Raw genomic sequence first — 12,841 nt, forward strand, 5'->3', positions numbered from 1 at the left:
TTCCTCTCCAAGTGTGAAAAGATCTCCATCTAGGGTTCCACCCTACGACATCTTGGTATCAAGAGCCATGGTTGATTCACATCTTGGAGTCCCTACCTCTCATATTCTATCCTAATTTTGTTGTTTGTCGTCCTAATTAGAAAATCCCCACAAAAAATAGCCCCAAAATTTTTCTTGCAATTTTTTGGATCCTGTGAGATATTGTTGATTTGGTCCACGGATTTCGTGTTTGGCAAGTGGATGTAACCCTTACCCACCTCCCCCATACATCCCACCATCGATTTGGCCGGACTTTTGAAAATTTTCATGGATCCGAAGATGTTCTTGCGCAGTACAGCAACCCGTGCACATGGGCCATCAGGACCGCGTGCACACGGGCTCAACTTACCCCGTGCACACGGGCCTTCCAGAACTGTTCGGACACACCCAGTTTTGCCTCCTTTTGCCATTCTTTCACGACCATTCTCTTTCCGCACTACTCCCCGTTGGTGTTTGAACTTTGGAGCACTACAAGGAATATGGAAACTTGCAACCATCAACATTGGTCACTGAATGGTCATTGTTTTTCATTTGTGACCTTTTTGTGACCAAAAACTGTTGGTCAAAAGCTGACCGTCTTTAATGAAACTTAACGACCTTCTTTGGGATAAGGTCATGGAAGGTTACAACCAAAATAAAAGGTTGTTGACTCTACGACCAATTGTTTTGGTCACTGGTTGTCTGCCTAAGCCACGTTGGATCCAACGTGGCAAGCTGACGTGGCAAAACTGCGACCAAAAGAATTGGTCATTGATAAGAATCAGCCCGGTCCAATTCGATGTCTATACGGGCCAAGCCCATCATTTATATTTTTTTTGTCAATGTGGTCAGCTACACGGGCTGTGCGAAACATTGCACCCTTATTATTTTTGGGCCATGGCCTTTTTGCGGACCATTTCATTAAGCCCATTTTTCCGGTCTTTCATAAATGCACAATGTTCCGATCCACTATAGTTTGGGTCGCAGCCTTTTTAGAGCCCAAATATTATTTTGTCAAGTAGAACATTTGGTCTTTTTCATTACAGATTTCAATTTACACATCTGAACGGCGAAAAATCAATAAATCTCTCAATTAACTGATTAAATCTAGAAATCATCCAGTCAAATACTCACAAGAGCAAATACACATCTACACGAGCAACAAGTGCACATACAATCAAAAACAGATACACAAGGGCGCCCACGGGGCTAGCTTAATTCCTACAAGGCGGCGGTGGTGGTATCTATGATATGCGGGAGAAATGTTCAGGGCCACCTCTTCCTCTTCTTCTTCTCCTCTGTCTTGTCACCTGTGTTCTTAAGCTGCGAGAGGACACAACACCCTTAGCACAGTTGATTAGACCATATTGACATGAATCACAAATTTTGGCACCCAGTGTATACTATGTATGTGCTGGCATATTTTTACTACCAAAACCATCACTGCTGTGCATGCATGCTTGGTTTATAAGCTTCATCCATCTGGTTGGCACCATCACTACATATTGTGGCTACTGACCGAGACGCACATGAGAGCAATTACAATATATATCTCGCGATATTTCTACTGTACACAAGCGTGCACATACACGGCATGATGCATGCATACACACGCATGCAGTATAAAGCTGCATCTCGATGTTTTTCATTGCTGATCAGAGATTGTAATGTTTTAATAATCCACTGCATGAGCCATATATCTACTCCTACCTAGGTAGCTATATGTAGGTGTACTGGCAGCCATCCCAGAGGCAAGTTGATCAGCAATTCAACATACACTAGCTAGCCAGCAAGCTACTGCTATGTCCTATCCTAGCAGCAGCAATGGCTTTTGTTTGTCATGCGTGTAAAGAAATGCATGCATTTCCAGTAAATATAAATGTATGCATACTGCCATTGGCCTAGACCACACTAGAAGAAAAATGCTCGCAGCAACCAGCAGATAGATCGACCTAGGTGCGTGCTTCTTTCTAGTCGCCAGTTCTAACTGCCATCGAATTGCAAGCTTTACCTATGTGGTCACCATGCAGTAATGGCATGCGCACCAAAAGGAAGAGAAGAAACCGAGCTCTAGGCTAGAGGGAGAGGACCAACACATGCAGCATAACAAAGGTATAGGTACAGTTTCATGGGCCAACACTTACATAGTATAAATTTTCATGTTGAAGGATCGACATGCTAGAAGAGGGCAGGGCACTGAGGTGCAGGTACTCCCTGCGCTTGGCAATGATGGCGGTGCCAGAGAAGCACCCTAAGGCGATGGCGATTTCGACAAACCCAGTCACGAGGATGTTGGTCGCACAGGAGCAAAATGCAAGTTATGTCAGCCAACATAAATAACAGGGATGAGAAACGAAGGTGAGCATTGAGCAGCAACAAACTAGAACCAAAGCTCTGCGAAAAACACCAGCAAAGCTAGTTGTCCAAGTAAAAAAGAATCAGTCATATCAATTTTTTAGAACTGTAGGTACATAAATTCAGAACCACCAACAAAAATGAAGGCCCAAAAAGTCCATGATTAGGCCCAAAGTTCAGTAACAATAACCCGGACGTAGGGTCCAAACCCCACCGCGAAGGGCCCAGGTACAAACTGTCAATCTAGATAGCATCCATTAAAAGACTATAATGATAGCGGCCCATCCAAACAGCAAACAATGTAGGAAAAAGGAGGGTCTCAGGAGAAAAATAGACTAATCCAGAAGTAGAATTTGGCACCTACACAACCTAACTAATAATGCTTGCAAGAACAACCAGACAATGATGGATAAGGACATATAATCAGCAGATATCAAATAATCCAATAACAGGCATTCACAAATAGTATGTGTCACACTCCCATGACATATGGTATTGTTACTACAAGGTTTGCTCATAAACTATTCTCAACAAGACAGAGACATTTGCAACAACAACAAAAGCAAATTCGTGTTTACCTTGGGTCGAAGTCTATGGGGAGCTCAATCAGAGGTCCAGCCGAAGCCCCTTCCAGTAGGGCTCACATAGCTCTTTATGCTGTACCAGAATTAACACATATTTTAGATGGCAGAAATATAATCCTGGACACACTAGCAATAATGGACTTCTGACTAGCAACGACAAATAGATTCAAACACAAGCAATTTTATAGCAGGATGAAAAAACTATGTGTAGAATTCATGAATGAAATTATAGTAGTAGCACAAAGGACCCTCACAGACATTTGTAATAGTACGCAAACTGACCTTGTACATTGTACATGTAAGGTAAGGTAAATAGAGTTCCCAGCAGACAATGTATTCTAGTAATTAATCAAATGCTCGCCAAGATAATCACTACAATGGTGAACCGAACATAGTAATAATCCAAATGTGATACTAATAAGCAGCAGGAACCTCCCTACTTTTGTGATATAAAACTAATATCAGACCAATTTTGTACCAAGTTGTACATAATCAGTGATGTACAACCTGGGAATGTCAAACAGTCAGTTGTTACACCGCTAAAAAAATAGTCACTTGTTAAAAATGTTCAACAACCTTTTGGTTAACTATAAGAGGGCTTGTAGGCTTTCCAAACTATTAATTGACAGAACCCAAAATTGTACAACGAGATCACGTTTTTATTATATGAGAAAAAGGTAACTAAAGCCAACAAAACAATAAGGATCGGTGCAATATTAACAATGGCACGTTTACATATTGTGGATGTGGAGATCGACATCATCAAGGAGCAGGGGTTAATAATGGACATGTTTAATCTAGATATCTACCAGTTAAATTAGCTTGATTAGCTTCTGAGCTCTATACTGTTTACCACTCACTCAGACTCAGTGACACCTACTTACCAGTCCTAAATTGCCAAGAGAACGTAGTTGGATTTTCTGTGGAACATGTGCGTGTAATACTTACTAGCAACGAAATGAAGTGTCGACTGGAAATTTCCCATCGACGGGTGAGAGCGGAGAGGATGATTTTGCATGGGAGGGAGTGGAGTTGAGTGGTCACTGATTTGTGGGAGGCGACGAGGAGCTCCTTGGACTTGGCGCCATTGTGGTTCTCGGCGCCGAGCATGACGAGGAAGGAGCGCCAGTGAGCCGCTCCTCCGTCGGGACGCCATGGAACCTGCAGATAGATTCACCGGGACACCACTCGATTTGTCAGCTTAAAATCAAGATTCGTCAGGCGGCGCTGAAGTTGTAGATCTTAGTCGGGAGTCAAAATCTCGGGGCCGTCGCAGATGGGAAAGGGGCGGGTTGATAGGACACCACATACCCCTCGATGAGGATGTTCCCCTCAGAGTTGGTGAAGAGCGTAGTGATGTGGGAGCCAAGGGAGGTATGGTGGCTCAGGTGAGAAAGAAAGAAAGGAGGTGGGGTGGATGGAAGATGTCCAGGAGGACTAAGCTAGGGTTTCAGCTCAGGTAGGGTTGGTGGGGAAGGGGCAGCAGGGAGAGCAGCAGGAGCCGGAGGCTGTGTGCACGCGGGCAGCAGAGGGGCTTGCCGAGGGAGAGATCCAGGAGGGGGTGGGGAGGGAGGTGGCGGTGTGATCTGGAAGGGGAGGATGAACATGCAACTAATCCCCAGGTGGTTTTGGTAATTCATAACAACATATAGCTCATTGAACTAATGTCCATTCAAGATAAATATTTCAGGAGGTTTAATGAATGGCATAGCATGGACTAGAGATGTGGACCCCTCAAAATGCTAAGGACATATGTTGGCAAAAGCTCAAGACTCTCCATCTTTATTTTAGTGATCCAAGATCACATTGAGTCCATAGGAAAGGCAATACTATTAAAAGGGGATGAGGTGTTGCTTAATGGCTTGCTTGCTCAAATTCTTAGTGATATTGCTCCAAAACCCTGAGCCACTTTCTCCATCCAAATATGTGAAACCCCTAAACTCCAACTCGGCCCCACCGATTCTTTCTATCCGGTGCCACCGAGTTCATATGACATAGCCACAGCCAGAAACCCTAACAGTTCGGTCTCACCGAGATGGCCCTGCCAACACTCTGTGACTTGTTGCAGTTACTTCGGTCTCACCGAGTTATGCTATCAGTCTCACCGAGTTGGCTTGGCAGATTCTCTGTTTCCTTATGCAATCGGCACCACAAAGATGATGCTTGCCCTAAGCCCTAGCACATCAGTCTCACCGAGTTGTTCCAGTCGGTCCCACCGACATTCCTAACGTTCACATTTTTGAACTAATTGGTGCACCAAGTTTTATCATTCGGTCTCACCGAGATGGGTTAAATGTGTGTAACTGTTGCATTTTGTGTGGAGGCTATATATACCCCTCCACCCCCATCTCCATTTGTGAGAGAGCCATCAGAACGTGCCTACACTTTCACTATACATTTTTTGAGAGAGAACCACCTACTCATGTGTTGACATCAAGTTATTCCAATCCTACCACAAGAATCTTATTTGTAGCCTTCCCCAAGTTGCCTTCCAGTCAAATCATCTTTCCATCATAGCCAAATATGTGAGAGAGAGTTGAGTGTTGGGGAGACTATCATTTCAAGCACAAGAACAAGGAGTTCATCATCAACACACCATCTATTACCTTTTGGAGAGTGGTGTCTCCTAGATTGGTTAGGTGTCGCTTGGGAGCCTCCGTCAAGATGTGGAGTTGAACCAAGTTTGTTAGGGCAAGGAGATCACGTACTTCGTGAAGATCTACCCGGGTGAGGCAAGTCCTTCGTGGGCGATGGCCATGGCGGGATAGACAAGGTTGCTTCTTCGTGGACCCTTCGTGGGTGGAGCCCTCCGTGGACTCGCGCGGCCGCTACCCTTCGTGGGTTGAAGACTCCATCAATGTGGACGTACGATAATACCACCTATCGGAACCACGCCAAAAATCTTCGTGTGTCCATTGCGTTTGCCTTCTCCAAACCCTTCCCTTTACCTTCATATGCAATGTTGTACTTTCCCCTGCTACACTACAGGAATCAGCTATTTTGCCGTCTGCCACGGCGGACGGCAAAGGCCTTTGCCGTCAGCCACGGACGGCAAAAGGCTCCGGCAAAGTAGGCTACGGTAAACAGCTACTTTGCCGTCTGCTTCCTGGCGGCTGACGGCAAAGGGCCTTTGCCGTCTGCAGCGGACGGCAAAGAGAGCAGACGGCAATAATTGCGCTGTTAGTCCGTTAAGTGGCTAACGGCAGGCCTTTGCCGTCCGCCGCGGACGGCAAACTTTCTAGTGCCTTTGCCGTCTGCCAGCGGACGGCAAACTTTCTAGTGTCTTTGCCGTCCGCCGTATGATGTCATCTACACGTCACTACATGGCAGGGCTTTGCCATCCGCCGCTGACGGCAAACTCATTTACTCTTTGCCGTCTGCCACTGTAGGCAAACTGACCAAATGGGCCAGCTCCCAGGAAGCACAGCTGGATGCCACGTGTCTTCTTTGCCGTCCGCGGCAGACGGCAAAGAGCCCATTGCCGTCGGTGGCGGACGGCGAAGAGCCTGCATATTGGCTCTTTTTTCTGTTTTTTATTAAATCCAACAATTGTCACAGCAAATATATATGACATATATAGATATATTTCACAGGCATTCATATCACAAAATTCCATCCATAAACAAAGTTCCTTCATACATAAACAAAGTTCCATCCATAAACAAAGTTCCTTCATACATAAACAAAGTTCCTTCATACATAAACAAAGTTCCATTCATATCACAAAGAGCCTTCATACATAAACAAAGTTCCATCCATACATAAACAAGAAGACTAGAACAAGAAGAGTAGCTTCCATGAAGTGAATGAAATCTGCAAAATGGCAAAATAAGAAAGTTAGAAATAGGTGACTAGAACAAGAAGAGTAGAACAAGAAGAAGACTAGAACAAGAAGAAGACTAGAACAAGAAGAGTAGAACAAGAAGAATTCTAGAACAAGAAGAGTATGTCATTTATGAGCTAACTTACGTGAAATGGATCATATATGAGCTAACTAAGTTGAAATGGGTCGTTTATGAGCTAGCTAAGGTGAAATGGATCATTTATGAGCTAACTTAGTTGAAATGGGTCGTTTATGAGCTAACTAAGGTCAAATGGATCGTTTTTGAGGTAACTAAGGTGAAATGGATCGTTTTTTAGCTAACTTTGGTGAAATGGATCATTTATGAGCTAACTTAGTTGAAATGGATCGTTTTTGAGCTAACTTAGGTGAAATGGATCATTTATGAGCTAATTTAGTTGAAATGGATCTTTTTGAGCTAACTTAGGTGAAATGGATCATTTAAGAGCTAATTTAGGTGAAATGGATCTTTTTTAGCTAACTTGGTGAAATGGATCGTTTATGAGCTAAATTAGTTGAAATGGATCGTTTATGAGATAACCTAGGTAAGATGGGTCATTTTGGAGTTAACCTAGGTGAAATGGGTCATTTTAAAGCTAACGTAGGTAAAATGGATCATTTAGGAGCTAATCTAGGTAAAATGGGTCATTTTTGAGCTAACTTGGATGAACTGGATCATTTATAAGCTAACCTAGGTAAAATGGGTCATTTTAGAGCTAACTTAGGTAAAATGGATCGTCTATGAGCTAACTAAGCTAATTATGCAATTTTTGACATAAGTAAGCTAAGTACAGATCGTTTTAGAGCTAACTTAGGTAAAATGGATGGTTTTGGAGGTCAGTAAGCTTATTAAGTCATTTTGGAGGAGAAGAAGCTAAGTCTAGGTCATTATGGTAAGCATTGGAGGAAATAAAGCTAAGTCTAGGTCTTTATGCATGTGTTAAGCAAAACACTAGATAAACTTACCAAGATCCAGGAGGTGTAGGAGCGGGCTGGCTCATGTCGGTAGCTGGAGAAGGATCGTGCGATGCTTGTCTGGAGTTACGCTGCACCAAAGATCATTTCCAATGTCTTGTTAGCATGATGACACTCAAATGTTAAGAATAGCAAGTAATGTCCATTCAAATAAAACTCACCGTGGTCCCAGGAGCAATCACTGGCATCGGCGGAGCGGTCTGACCTGTCTTCTCGCACACGGACTGCACATTTGGTTTTGACGACTCAGTCATACTAGTTAGTAATGAGACAAACACTACATTAATGTTTTGGCTAATCTGCAGAAGAAACTTACCACAAGGAGCTCGTACATGGCCCTTGCCTGCATGTCATTCCGTGCCCTCTCCTCCTCCATCATCTTTGTCGTCCTCTCCTCCAACTCCCGCTGCCTCTCCGCCACCTCCGCCAGAAGTTTCTCCGTTCTATCTCTCTCACTCTGTATAGCAGCCTGCAACACCACTCACATGACCATTTGTAATCATTGATGGAAGCGCACACAATGTAATGGAGAAAGATAACTGAGTACGTATCACTAACCTTGATGGCGAGTTGCACTGGCCGTTCACGAGGCCTTATCTCAGGAGCGGAGCTCGACTGGCGCGCCTTGATCTCCGGGAGAGTGCTAGGACAACGAATAAGTCCATCTCCAATGGCTATGGAGCCATGGGACCTCCCGCCACCAGATATCATCACCAGCTCTGGATCAATGGGACCCTGGCTCGGGTTAAAGTCCTCCCCTTTCCTCACCTTCCCCTCATCTCTATATCTCACGAGCTTGTTGTGGGAGGAGATGTTGGTGAAGTTGTTTGCATCATCGAGGTCAGACTGAGAGAAAGCCCTGACTTTCTTGAAAGAGGCAGTGTGGGCCATGGCATACAGGTCGTACACCTCTGGCACCTTATCCACCTTATTGTGGCGTGCCTGAAAGAGAGAAACAATGTAAATTAGTAATTAGAGGGCTCAAGCTAGCATGATGAATGAATTGCATGAATCATGAAGCAAACCACATACCCAGTTGCGCCCGAACTGATATAAGTTGGAGCTACCTTGATGGTGTGGCACACCTTCCATTTGGGCACGTTTGTCCTTGGCCTCGTTGTGGAGGGCTAGCCATTCTTTTGAGCACCACTCATCGACCAACACCTCCCAACAATCCATCCGATCCGCACACCATCTCGGAGGCGCCTAAGTTAGCAAATAGAAACTTGAGCGCTACGGCTAAGAATTACTAAATGAAGGAACTTAAGTAGAAGGCCTTAAGAATTACCTTCATGTACTGCTCCTTACTCAGGAACTTATCGTGGCACGCCGGCTTGGTCTTCTTGATACCACGCAAGGCGTAGTAGTCTCGAACAGCCTGGACCCGAGCCTCGTGCCGTAAGTTCTGGAGTAGGCGCTTGCAGACGTTCTCGATAACATGTGCCGCGTCCTCCTCGTATCCCTCCTCACACCTGTAGAATGTCTGCAATCAAATGAGACAATATTGATTAGTACAATTAATAACTTGCTAGTTGAAGATTTTTAAATGTGTAAAGGAGAAATTACCCAGAACTTTCTGATGACCATGTCTGCCCTCATGTCGCACGCGACACCGTCGATAATCTCATCCGGCGGGGCCGGGGCAGCCACGTAGTGCTCCCAGCTCAATCCAAGCTCTGGAAGGCGACCCTCACCAGGCAACGTGACAAACCCCGGGAAGTTTTGCCGGCAAAGAACTCCAAGGACGGAGTTGGGCCGGCGGACACTATGATGGTGGTCCCAACCCCTGCAGCATGACAAGGCCAACGCATTAGTTATTTGAAGAAACGTGAATGCAGAAGGTACAAAAATATTAAATGCACTTACGTACCTCTCCCCATCAGGGAAAATCAACCACCTCTGCTCGCGGGTCGCCGGCACGGACGGGAGCCGTGTAGCACCACGCTGGTAGACGGTGCCCCCCTCCTCCTCAAGATCAGTCGGCTCCCCGCCATCATCAGCATGGCCACTCGGCTCCTCGGGCTGATCCGGCCAGGTACCCCATCCGGACGTGTGCTCCTCCGGGGTCTCGTGGGCCGAACTCTCGTGGGCCGAAGGCCAGTCGAGCCGAGGCTCGTGGGCCCAAGACCCGTGGACCGGAGGCTCGTGGACCGGAGTCCGTGTAGCCTCCTCCTCGGACGAGTCCACCCTAGCAGTCACGTGCTCGGGTGAAACAGCTCGGGGTGGCGGCGAGGAAGGCGCCGTAGCAGTCACCCTACCTCCTCTCCCGCGACCACGTGCCCCACCTCCTCTCTTCCTATCTCGTCCCCTGCTGGGCACCGCGGTCGATGAAGAAGGGCCCGGCGGTGTGGCCATACTGTCCAGCAACGCTCGGCGGAGAGGTGCGTCTGGAATGGAAGACCTCAGACCACGCGCCGACGAAGAAGGGGCCTTGGCGCGCTCCCGACCAGCGCCCACCATCTTTCAACACCTGCCATGACAAACAGTAAACGAAATTAGTACAACATAAAAAAAGACTGACATGAATAATAATATGTGTATCACTTAAGTGTATCATCATCAAGTACAACATAAAAAAATTTAATACCTGACACTACTAATAATCTCGATCAGTATCATCAATAAATGCATAATCATCATCATCACTATAATCAATGACGGGCTCATAGGGTTCAGTGGCATCAACATGTGGAAGGCCACCTTGACGTAATCGGTCAAGCAATGACAGGTCATCCGCAGCAGTAACCTCTTCTTGTTCCGGCTCTTCTTGTTCCTCCTCTGGGGTGATGTCGGATTCACTGTCGCTGTCTACTTCAATGTTTTGGGGTGAAGTATAGCGGTTCTTGAAACGCTTTTTGGAAAGACGTGTCTCTTGGAAGAATTCTCCTTCATATGTGTCTGGGTTAATGTGAGGTTCATAATCCTCTTCCTTTGGGGGAGATAGTCTAGCACATGGCGGCACTTCATAAACGACATCCCAACCTTTCAGATTTGGATTAGTTTGGCAGGCACACGGTAGATAGAATACTTGGGTCGCCTGTTGAGCCGTAATATAGACATCAGGAACATCTAAATGGGTGCTTTGGTTGATTTCAACTAGCCCTATATGTTCATGAGTCCTTCTAGTCTCCTTTGGCTAAAACCAATAACATTTCAAGACTACGACATTCGGTGGGTTTTCACCATAGAATAGAAGTTCATAAATTGCTTCAACTCTCCCATAATACTCGGTACCTCCTTCGCCGATAGCAGATATACAACAATTTGTAGACTTTCGGTCGGCCATAGATAGCTCTTTGCCATAGGTACGAACCCCTTGCAAATGCGGCTCGCACAAACCCCTTGGTTTTTGTGAACCATTCAGTGCTCCATTTGTTCTGACCAGTGTGACCGGTGTACATCCACGCACGATCACTCATCTTGACTTTCAGAGCTACTAGACACACAACAAATATATATATAATTCACCATGTATATATTCATCAGTTGATCTACTTTGTCAATTTTATTACGTCCATGCAACCTACACTCTAATAGGTAATGATAGGTCCTAATCCCACCCGAGTATGTTTAGATTGGGTTCATTTTCCCATGCTATGCTCCGGATCCTACGCAAAATTTCGGCAGCACCTCCCCGCTGTTCTCCTGATACACGTCTCTGCAATAAACAGAGAGGATGTGTACCCGGAGAACAACAGGGGAGGCACTGACGAAATTTATGCGTCGGATCCGGAGCAAAGCATATGGGAAAACGAACCCAATCTAAACATACTCGGGCTCTCCATGGATAGCGTTGGACAATTCGAAAGAATCAAGGTTATAAATATGCAAATGCATGCATATTTATAACTATGACGCTTTCGAACGGGAGACACATATTGGTTACGCATACTGATGATTCAAGACCCATATATAGCTAGCTATCAAGTTTCATCGGAATAGATCAAATAATTAATGGGGGAGGAGGACATGTCATTTGTGCTCACCCACGAACGAAGGGGCAGAGCTCGTCAAACGCACGGCGAGGTCGTCGAACACCAAACCTCGCAGCGATGAAACAACTGCACATTTAAAACTACCCGATCAACACAATTATATATGATGTTTTTCATAACAAAATCGAAAAATATATGACCTAACTAATAATTCACAAATATATGACCCCGTCGGCTTCTGGAAGGCCAAAGAACACCTTTTCGGGAGGTGTCGGGGGTCGGGGTGTCGTGTCGGTGTCGGGGTGCCGTGTCGGGGTCGGGGTCGGGGTCTCGGGGTCGGGGTGTCGGGTCGGGGTCGGGGTGCCGGGTCGGTGTCGGGGTCGGGGTGTCGGGTCAGGCTCGGGGTCGGGGTGTCGGGGTCGGGGTCGGGGTCTCGGGGTCAGGGTGTCGGGTCGGGGTGCCGGGTCGGGGTCGGGGTGCCGTGTCAGTGTCGGGGTCGGGGTGTCGGGTCAGGCTCGGGGTCGGGGTCTCGGGGTCGGGGTGTCGGGTCGGGGTGCCGGGTCGGGGTCGGGGTGCCGTGTCGGTGTCGGGGTAAGGGTGGGTGTGGTGTCAGGGTGTCGGTGTCGGGGTGTCGTGTCGGTGTCGGGGTCGGGGTGTCGGGGTCGGGGTGTCGGGTCGGGGTGCCGGGTCGGGGTCGGGGTGCCGTGTCGGTGTCGGGGTCGGGGTGTCGGGGTCGGGGTCGGGGTGTCGGGGTCGGGGTCTAGGGGTCGGGGTGTCGGGGTGCCGGGTCGGGGTCGGGGTGCCGTGTCGGGTCGGGGTTTTTTCCTCTTTTTTCCTTTTCTTCTTCTTCCTTTTCTTCCTTTTTTCCTTCTTCTTCTTCTTCTTCTTCTTCTTCTTCTTCTTCTTCCTCCTCCTTTCCTTTTTCCTCTTCTTCTTCTCCTCCTCTCCTCTTTCTTCTTCTTCTTCTTCTTCTTCTTCTTCTTCTTCTTCTTCTTCTTCTTCTTCTTCTTCTTCTTCTTCTTCTTCTTCTTCTTCTTCTTCTTCTTCTTCTTCTTCTTCCTCTTCTTCTTTTTTCTTCTCCTCCTCCTCTTCTTCTTCTTCCTTTCCTTTTTCCTCTTCTTCTTCTCCTCCTC

This window comes from Triticum aestivum, chromosome 6D (assembly GCF_018294505.1).
Source record: "Triticum aestivum cultivar Chinese Spring chromosome 6D, IWGSC CS RefSeq v2.1, whole genome shotgun sequence".
NCBI classification, from domain to species: domain Eukaryota; kingdom Viridiplantae; phylum Streptophyta; class Magnoliopsida; order Poales; family Poaceae; genus Triticum; species Triticum aestivum.